Below are 10946 nucleotides of genomic sequence, written 5' to 3' on the forward strand. Positions count from 1 at the left end.
GCCGCCTGCCCGGCGCCCCTCCCCTGGCGCGTCGCCCTTCCTCGGTCTGGTCACAGCGGTTTCCCTCCGCCTCGGTACACAAAGGGGGAAGGTCGCAGTTGAATGAATGAATGAATGAATGAACCCTGAGGGCCCTTCCTCCATTAACGCGCTGGGACTGACGTTCCGAGTGCGCGGCGCCCGAGGTGTTCATGAAGGAAGGTACATTAGTCACACGCCCGGAGACCGCCTTTCCACCTCTGATGAGTCCCAACTGCTTCGGCTCGGTAGGGAGCGCCTTCAAGTATTGAGTCATCAAGCCCACGAATCGCTGGGCTTACACTGCTGGGGCCCGATGGGGTGAGAGACAGTTAACTCCTACACTAAGGGAATGACTGTCAGATCAGCAGGCAGGAAGAAGGCAGTTTTGCTTGCTAGATTTTGGCTTTCCTACAGTTCTGAGTTCTTGAAAGCAGATGGCAGGAGTTAGAGAAACTCAGAAGAACTCATGAGGTGTTCCCTCTCCCGAGGGAGGATCTTGCCCTGAATCCCTGTGCCCAGCTGTCCTCCCACGTTCTCCTTCCCATGTACCTTTGCAACTTATTACAACTAGTCCTGCTGGTTTCAAGTGGTGACCAGTCAGGATTTGCTAATTTGTGTCTCATTTATGTTCAGCCAACTGGCACCCTGTTTGATCAACAAAGAATCAATCAGAATTACCCAGTGCCTCTCCTTCCCCTGCCAGTGGAAAACGATGACTACTTATTTTAGTTTTAGAAAGACTTCCCATGGGCCTAAAAATCAGAAGACAATATTCTTAAACCCAGATTCAAAGTCTTTCACTATACGGTGTAATTTTCTTCCTTATAGTTTCTTCATTTTCTAAAATTAATGTTATTATGCTATAAGGTGGTGGAAAGAAAAGAAGGTGGAAAACTAAAAAAAATTAATTTCTACATAAAAAAAGAAAAATTACATGATCCAAAATGAAATACTGCTGATCCTACTATTAATGAAAGAGCTGTAAATTCAAATAAAATTCCATTTCTTCTTCTAAAAATATTGACAGTTTTTTAAAAGTAGTAAAACTCAAAGCTGTTAAGGGAGCAATGAGTTACTCAGTGACCTTCATCCTCTGCTAATGGAGCCCAAATTGGTCAAGCATTTCTGGAAAGTAATTGTCCAAATGTAGCAATTCTTAAACATTTACAAATTTAGTGTACCAAAAAAAAAAATGATTTTCAACAGTTAGAAAATGTCATTTGTAAATGTCACTTACAAAAAATGCCTTTGGCCTTTAATCTGGTGGTCTGGTTCCTAGGTATCTGTCCTGAGATAATGATCAGAATATAATAAAAGATTTTTATATACAAGGATATTCTTGCAGCATTATAATTGTTTATTATAGTAAGTTTATTTTATTATTATTATTATTATTATTATTATTGTAAGTTTAAGTAGCCAACTATAAGGTAATTGCTAAATAAAGTATGGTACATGCATGTGATGGGATATTTGACAGCCATTAAAAGTAATGTTTTGCCAAAGGGCTATTGGAAGAGGGAAATGGGAAATTGTTGAATTGCTATAGAGTTTCAGTTTGAAAAAGGTCTTGAGATTTGTTGCACAACAATGTGCATATATTTAATGCTACTGAACTATACACTTTAAATGGTTAGCTGGCTTGGTAGCTCAGTTGGTTGGAGCATCCTTAGGTACACCAAAAGGTTGTGGGTTTGATTCCCGGTCAGGGCACATACCTAGATTGCCAGTTCGACCCCCGAGTCAGGGCGAGTACAGGAGAAACCAACTGATGTTTCTCTCTCCCCTCCCCCCTATTTTCTCTCTCTCTAAAATCAATAAACATACACTCCAATGAGGATTAACAAATTGGTTAAACCCTGGCTGGTGTGCTCAAGGGTTAGAGCATCAGCCCACACCAGAAGGGGTCTCAGGTTCAATTCCTGGTTAAGGGCACATATCTGGGTTGCAGGTTTGATCCCTGGCCCTAGTCAGGGCATCTACTAGAGCAGTGATGGCAAACCTATGACACGCGAACTCATTTTTTTGGTTGATTTTTCTTTGTTGAAAAAGGGGGACATATGTAATACTTTCAACAGTAAAGATTTTAAAAAGAAATATACTGTATGTATATAATTATATTATGCACTTCAAATATATCAGTGGGTGTTACACATGAGCAGAGCAAGGACAATGGGCCGGGTATAGAAACTCACCAGGGCAGAACACTGGATGCCTAGCGAGGGCAAAACTAGGAAAACAAGAACCTCACCCTGGGGTAAGCTGTCCTCCCCTAGCATATCACTGGTCATGTGGTTTAGAACCCTGACCTTTTCCTCCCTAAAGATAACATCTAGGCCTCAGTTGCATTTCAGCTCCAGGCCCAGAAAAGCAGCAAAACCAGGCAAGTGACACCCTGGCTGCCTTAGGACCAGCTGCATTGACTAATGACCCCCTGCCCTGGCACTGACCAATCAATGGAGACCACAATCCTGAAAGAGCACACCTGGAAAACTGATGAATAGTCTTTTAAGAGCCTCCCCTAAGACCTCCCCTAAGATTTCCACCTGAAAGAAAGAGATAAATGTGCTCAGGACAGAGGACCCAGGGTACACTCTCCCTCCAAGGAGCACACCGATGCCATTCCCCCCCCCCCCCCCCGGCACGTTTCCCCCAACCTCTAAGGCAGTGGTTCTCAACCTTCTGGCCCTTTAAATACAGTTCCCCATGTTGTGACCCAACCATAAAATTATTTTCGTTGCTACTTCATAACTGTAATGTTGCTACTGTTATGAATCATAATGTAAATATCTGATATGCAGGATGGTCTTAGGTGACCCCTGTGAAAGGGTCGTTCAACCACCAAAGGGGTCGCGACCCACAGGTTGAGAACCGCTGCTAAGGGACCCTATGAGACTTGCAATCAGGGCAGCAATGAGCAGTAGCAGCTGATCTGGGCTAAACTCAGGAACTTCTGGGTCTCCAGCAGCCTCTGAGAGATTTGAGACTCCCTGACCCAGCTGCAGCTTGTTTGAGAGATTTTAGCGAAGTCTGAAGCCTAAGCAAAGACAGGCCATTCATATGCAAAAGTCACTAAAAACAGGTTGAGTTGTGAATTGGATAGGGCAGGGTCTCAGGGAATCACCAGGGTGAAGCAAACAGACATGACTGCCAGTCAGCCCTGCAACCAGGGAGGTCCCAGCATAGGAACAATGACCCCTGTGAGTACCTCCGTCTGGGAGAAAGCCACCCTCAAGTTCCTGCCCTGATGCCAAATAATCCAGTTCCTCCTTGTATGTGTCTGTGTCCCCCAGAGCCTCACCTTGGCACTGGCGCTCAGAGGAAGCAGAACCTTGTAAGTTCGGTTCATGTGTTGGCTCTTTAAGAGGAACCTCTGGGTCTCCAGCAGCCTCTGTGTCACTGAGCCCCAGTCTGCACTGGTTTTTACAGCCTGTAGTTATGGGGACTTCTTTTCCCAGCTCTGAGAGCCTGGGCTGGGGGTCTGGTATGGAGCTGGGACCCCTTGCTCCTCCGGGTGGCCTCCACAGAGATGATCTTCCTCCCAATAAAAAAGCAGCACGCAAGGGTGCCAGTCCAGTCTGTTCTGCACATCTGTCCTTCCTACCAGTCTCAGTGTGCTTTCTTCTTTACTTCTCTAGTTGCAGGACTTCCATTCAGCCAGCTTTCCGTGGTTCTGGGTGATGGTTGATCTATATTTTAGTTGTAATTTTGATGTGGTTGTGGGAGGCAGCGAGCATAGGCGTTTTATGCCACCATCTTGGTTCTTCCAGCAACTGTGCTTTAAGAGGAAGTATACCTATTCTATGAGATTCTGAATGCAATATTTAAACCAAATATCTAGCCATTAAAATTCACTCTAAGAACTATAATAAATAGAAGTTTAAATCCCCAGTATCTTATAGAATACATGACAAATTGCATGCTGAATAAATATTAAAATAATTAAATATTTATGCATTTTATGGGATCTAAGCTTGCCTAAGCCATGTAAGGTTTTTTTTATTAATTAATGATATTGAAAATGAGACAGTTCTCTAATGTCAAAGGAGGAATTTATCATAAGAAACAGAGCTATCCCTAAAACCAAGGGTGGAGATGCCACTTATGAACTGTACCAAGCCCGTATGGTGCACTATATAGAAAACTGTCTAAGTTTTCTCCTCCATTTCATCTACAAGGCAAAAAAATGATAATGTTTACATTGCCTCTGTTTAAGAGAACCGTCAGTTACAAATTGAAATCCCTTAACTCTGATTTTTAAATTCCCAAAGAAAAGGTTCTGATTAGTCCAGCATGAGGCAGGTTCCAAACTATGGGCCAATCAATTGTGGCCATCCATGGGTTAAGGTGATATTTTATAAAGCCTCATTGTTAACTGTCGATTGTGGGGGGAAAAGAGAGAGAAAGAGAGAGAGAGAGAAGTAGTTACTAGAAGGGGGTAGAAATGCTATGAACTGTGTGGACAATCAATAGCTGTGAAGTTTACATAGCTTTAATGTGACAATTCCAGGCGCCAGTACAATACATAAAAGTATATTGAATATATAGACCTTCCAGAGTCTCACATAGACCATAATTCTGTGTGTCTGAGATTGGAGCTCAATATAGAGATGAATGTCAAAGGGAATAGAAACTTCTTGAAGTATATCATTTACTTCAAGATTATTTTTCCCCCATTGATTTTTAGAAAGAGTGGAATTGAGGAGGAGGAGGAGGAGGAGGAGGAGGAGGAGGAGGAGGAGGAGGAGGAGGAGGAGGAGGAGGAGGAGGAGGAGGAGGAGGAGGAGGAGGAGGAGGAGGAGGAGGAGGAGGAGGAGGAGGAGGAGAGAGAAACATTGATGTGAGAAAAACACATTGATTGGTTGCCTTCTGCCCACTAGGGGCTGGGGATGGAGCCTGCAGCTGAGGTACATGCCCTTGACTGGTATTGACCCGAGACCCTTCAGTCCCAATGCTCTAAGCACTGGAGCAAAAACGGGTAGAGTGTGACTTTTCTATTGCCAGGAAAGACCTTCTCCCCCTCTTCCCACAACATGATTTTCATGTTTAAGCATGGGCATGATCTCTTTCAGAAAGCCTCTCTGAATTCCACCAAGATTAGGTTAACTGGTTTTCATATGACGCACTAATATTGGGACAGGCAGTTTGCCATGGGCCCTGACATCTCTGAGTGTTTTTGATGGGTATGCCAAGAATGAATGTCCTGCCCAGCTGGCATGGCTCAGTGGTTGAGTGCCAACCTATGAACCAGGAGGTCATGGTTCGATTCCTGGTCAGGGCATATACATGGGTTGCAAGCTTGATCCCCAGTGTAGGGTGTGCAGGAGGCAGCCGATCAATGATTCTCTCTCATCATTGATGTTTCTATCTCTCCATTCCTCTCTGAAATCAATAAAAATATTTATTTTTTAAAAGAATGTCCTTGACCACTCTTTACCCCTGCCATTTGTCATGTGTTTGCAGCAAGCCACCTTGAAGGAGAAGATAACATCTCCTTACCTACACAGAGCAGGCTTAATTCACCTTACTCTAAAAGCAGTAATCCCCTAAATTCCATGTGCTTCTCTTGCAATGCAGGCATCCATGATAGGCCTTTTGCATTGTCCCCACTGGATCTGGTGGGGTGGGGTGAGGGGGCGGGGGTGGTATATTAGTTTTCTAGAGCTGTCATAACAAAATACTGTAGACTGGGTGGCTTAAACAACAAAATTTATTTTCTCACAGTTCCGGAGGCTGAAATCCAAGATCAAGTCGTCTACAGGTCTGGTTTCTTCTCAGGCCTCTCTCCTTGGATTGCAGATGGCTGCCTTCTCACTGCATCCTTACATGGTCTTTAGTCTATGCCCAAACTCTTTTTTTTTTTTTTTAAAATATATATTTTTATTGCTTAAATTATTACAAAGAGTATTACATGTTTCTCCTTTTTTCCCCCGCACTTGACAATCCCCTGGCCTCCCTTACCCCCCCCCCCCCCCCCCCGTTTTTTTCAGCTGAATGTGATTAAACCCCTCTGTCACAGAGGCAGGTTACCAAATGACATCTGGTGAGTCGATTCTATTAACAAAGGAGCCGTTTATTTTTCTTTGTGGATCTTCTAGGAATTTTGTTTCTCTTGCCGGCACTTTGATTGCCCCATTCATGAAATAAGGAAGAATATATACAGTTTCCTCCACAACACTTATCATGAATATTTACTATATCAAAAAAGCAGACATTCTAGCATGTGAGGAATTCAAAGACAATCAACATTCTCCTGAATTCCGGGCGTGCCAAAAAGAAGAGTAGAAGATCTGAAGCACCTGCATTACTGCACATTTTTATTTTTATTTTTTTTAATTACTTTTTCACCTTTTAACTAAGAAAACATTGTTTTTCTTTTTTTTTTTTCCCATCACCTGATTTTACCCTTTCAACTACTACATTTTTATTTTTAACTAGTATTATTACCGCTACCATTTTACCATTTTTTAAAGTGTCATTTTCTTTTCTTTTATTTTTTTTATTTTTTTATTTTGGGACTAATGTCCTCCATTCTATTTTCATCGTTCCTTTAGCAACATTTTTCTCTACCTCAATTTGCCTCTGTGCTAAACCCTCTTCCCCACTTTTTCCCTTTTGTTGTCCTGTTTCTCTTACCCTACTCCAGGTTTAGATCTTCCCTATTCTTTTTACCCCCTGTCAAAATTTCACCCTACTTATATACCCTATGTCCAATCCCCTGCTCTAAATCCTTATACACCTTTCCCTTATCTTCCTTCACTATCCAAATTTTTTTCTTCTTCTTCTTCTTTTCTCTCTCTATTGTTTATTGTTGTTTGCTCGATTGACGAGTATATTGGGGGTTTTTTTAGGATCGTTTGTGAGGTTAGTCTGCTTATTCTTTTTATTTTTCTCCCCCCGCCCCCCGGTTATTTCTGTGCTTCTGTTTTCCCTTGCGTCGCTTGATATTATTGGTTGTTTGTAGTTTGTATTCATCTCCAGGAATCTGCTGCTGTAAATTGTTGGTATTAGTGGCGGTTCTATAGGAGTTTTCCCCTCATATAAATAGTCTCTTCCCCTCTTATACTTCACTCTCTTTTCTCTCTTACTTTTTTTTTTCTTTTTCCTCTTCTTTTTTCCCCTCCCTTTTTCCAATTTTATTTTTGCACTCCTTTTTTTTTCTTTTTTCTTTCTTTCTTTTTTCTCTTCTACCTTTTTCTCTTCTTTCTTCCTTATCTCCTAACTCTCTTAGCTCGGGTGGCCACCTTTATTTGGGGTTATTGATATCGTAAATACATTCGTGTTCAGTGCCTGGTACGTTGTGCCTTGTTGTGTTGTATTTTGTGCCTTTAAATCAACGCAGCAGATTCAAGCAACAGCGGCCTCCTGATCTCCACACGCTCTGTCTGGGGAACAGTTACTGTGTGTGAAGCCTCCCTCCACCTGCCAGAAGAGCCACCACAGCTGTGAACAGCACCCACCAGAGGCCCTGCTATCAACGGAGGAGCCACTGCTACCACAACCGCCCAAGGAGCAACCACAGCCCGAGGAGCCACTGCCACCCAGGGAGCAGCCACTGAACGACTCAACAACTAGATATGTCAGTGAGATCAAACATGGGTAGACAAAGAAACCCCCAAAGGAAAGAGAAGGAGGACTCGCCAGAAAAGCAGCTAAGTGAGACAGAGGCATGCAACATGACGGAAAAAGAATTCAGAATAAGGGTCCTAGAGTACATGCACCGGTCGGAGGAAAAAATCAATACCATATGCAAGAAGCTAGAAGAATCAGATGAAAAATTCAATACCATATGCAAGAAGCTAGAAGAATCAGATGAAAAATTCAATACCATATGCAAGAAGCTAGAAGAATCAGATGAAAAATTCAATACCATATGCAAGAAGCTAGAAGAATCAGATGAAAAATTCAATACCATATGCAAGAAGCTAGAAGAATCAGATGAAAAATTCAATACCATATGCAAGAAGCTAGAAGAATCAGATGAAAAATTCAATACCATATGCAAGAAGCTAGAAGAAACAGATGAAAAAATCAACAACTTAAGTAAGGCCCAAGAAGAAATGAAGAGTGATATAGCTGCCATAAAAAACTCCATTGAAAGTATCAACAGTAGACTAGGAGAAGCGGAGGACCGAATTAGTGAATTAGAAGACAAGGAAGCAAAACACACCCAAACTATACTGCAAATGGAGAAAAAAATTAAAAGACAGGAGGAGAGCCTAAGGGAGCTTTGGGACAACATGAAACGAAACAACATACGAATAATAGGGGTGCCAGAACAACAGAAAGATGAACATGGATTAGAAAACCTATTCGAAGAAATAATATCAGAAAACTTCCCTGAGGTGGGGAAGAAAAAAGTCACACAAGCCCAGAGAGTCCCAAACAAGGTGAATCCGAAAAGACCCACACCAAGACACATCATAATTACCATGGCAAATGTTCAGGACAAAGAGAGAATCTTACAGGCTGCAAGAGAGAGACGGAAAGTTACATACAAGGGATCTCCCATTAGATTATCAAATGATTTCTCAACAGAAACACATCAGGCCAGAAAAGAATGGACAGAAATCTACAAAGTGATGCAAAGCAAAGGACTGAATCCAAGAATACTCTATCCAGCAAGGCTTTCATTCAAAATTGAAGGGGAAATAAGAAGCTTCACAGACAAAAAAAGGCTAAGGGAGTTTATCACCACCAAGCCAGCCATGCAAGAAATGCTAAAGGGACTGGTGTAAAAAGAAGAAATAACAAGCTCAGAAAGAAAACAGCCACACACACAAAAAAAGAAATGGCTACAAACAAGTACCTTTCAATAATAACTTTAAATGTAAACGGACTAAATGCTCCAACCAAAAGACATCGAGTGGCTGAATGGATAAAAAAACATGACCCATACATCTGCTGTCTACAAGAGACCCACCTCATTAGAAGGGACTCACACAGACTGAAAGTGAAGGGATGGAAAAATATCTTTCACGCAAATGGAAAGGAAAAGAAAGCTGGGGTAGCAATACTTATATCGGACAAAATACATCTCAAAGTGAAGGCCATAACCAGAGATAAGGAAGGCCACTTCATAATACTAAAGGGATCAATACAACAAGAAGATATAACCCTGGTAAACATATATGCACCCAATGCAGGAGCACCCAAATTCATAAAAAAACTCCTGGAAGATATCAAAGGAGAGATCGACAACAATACAATCATAGTAGGGGACTTTAATACACCACTGACATCACTGGATAAATCCTCTAGACAAACAATCAGCAAAGAAACAGCAATCCTAAATGACTCACTAGATCAGATGGACTTAATTGACATCTTCAGAACACTTCACCCCAAAGCCATGGAATATACATTCCTCTCAGGTGCTCATGGGACATATTCAAAAATAGACCACATATTGGGTCACAAGCAAAGTCTCCCCAAATTCAAGAAGATTGAAATCATAAAAAGCTTCTTCTCAGACCACGATGGCATAATGTTAGAAATAAACTACAATAAAAACAACCCAAAATACTCAAACACTTGGAAGCTGAATAGCATGTTATTAAATATTGATTGGGTTACCAATGAGATCAAAGAAGAAATTAAAAACATCCTGGAAACTAATGACAATGAAAACACAACAATCCAAAACCTTTGGGACACTATGCCCAAACTCTTTTGATGTCTCTGTGTGTGCCCAAATTTCCTCTTCTTATAAGGATACCAGTTAGATGAGATTAGGGCCTGCCCCAACGCCTATTTTAAATGAACCGTCTCTTTGAAGGCCCTATCTTCAAATACAGTTAAATTCTGAGGTTCGGGAGTTAGTGCTTCAACATACGAATTTTGGAGGAATACAATTCAGCCAATAACAGGGATCATGGGGATCCAGCACAAACCACCATGAAGCTCTGGCTGCTGCTTTTGCAGTGACTAATGAAGTTTGGTCTCTGACCCAGGAGTCTGTGTCTGTTGACAGTGTCCATGGAACAATAAAGACTAACTTGTGAGCTTGAAGGTAGGCTGAAATCCCAGACCCCACGCAGTTCCTGGCACCCATATTTTAGCACCCATTACACTATTTACACTGCCTCTCTTTCTTGTCCACTAAACCACAGGAGCTTTGAAGTCCAAGTGTGATGTCTAAAACATAGTAGACAGTGAATGAATGCTTGTTGAGTAAATTCAATTTGATTTATGATAAAGAATCTGGCCGAGACATCTGTTGATCTGAAGAGAGATGCGCTTTTAAAGATATGGATTAAGACAGAAAACAGGTTGGTACAGATGCAGTATTGCTAAAGGAGTGTTCAGATACAATTATATGGCTTCTTTGACATGTTCTTAATAAAACTGGGTGTTACCCCATGTGTTACATAATTCATTAGGCCATATTTTATTATCCAGTACCAGCTAGCCCTCAGATTATTTCTCTGGAAAATTTTTTTCAAAGTTTGATTTTTGGAAGAAAGTGAACAAAATGTTTCAAATTTCTTTCTTTTCTTTTCTTTTCTTTTTCTTTTTCTTTTTTTTTTTTTTTTTTGAGTGCTAGCTAGAGCAGAGGGAAGCTTTCAACTTAAAACATGCAGACACAACCAGTGAAATTCCCTGTCTAAAGGCATTTCCCCTAAACTATATAAAATTCTTCGCTGCTGGGTCTTTCATACCCTCCCCCACGCCTACCCTCGGCAGTCACCGCAGAGGCTGCCTCTCTTAAAATCCATTTTTCTCTAAACAGCTGACAAATTCAAGCAACAGGAGGTGAGGCCCGGCGCGCCAAGGCCTTGGCGATCAAGGGTGCTACTCTCATCCTCGGTCTCTCTTTGCCAGACCTACGATCCTGGCTCTCCACGGGGGGACAGGGGGACCGGTCCATCGCCCACCCTCTTCAGTGCGCAAGGCCCACGACCACCCCGCGCCCCCGCGTGGCC

This window comes from Myotis brandtii, unplaced genomic scaffold, assembly GCF_000412655.1.
Source record: "Myotis brandtii unplaced genomic scaffold, ASM41265v1 scaffold920, whole genome shotgun sequence".
NCBI classification, from domain to species: Eukaryota; Metazoa; Chordata; class Mammalia; order Chiroptera; family Vespertilionidae; genus Myotis; species Myotis brandtii.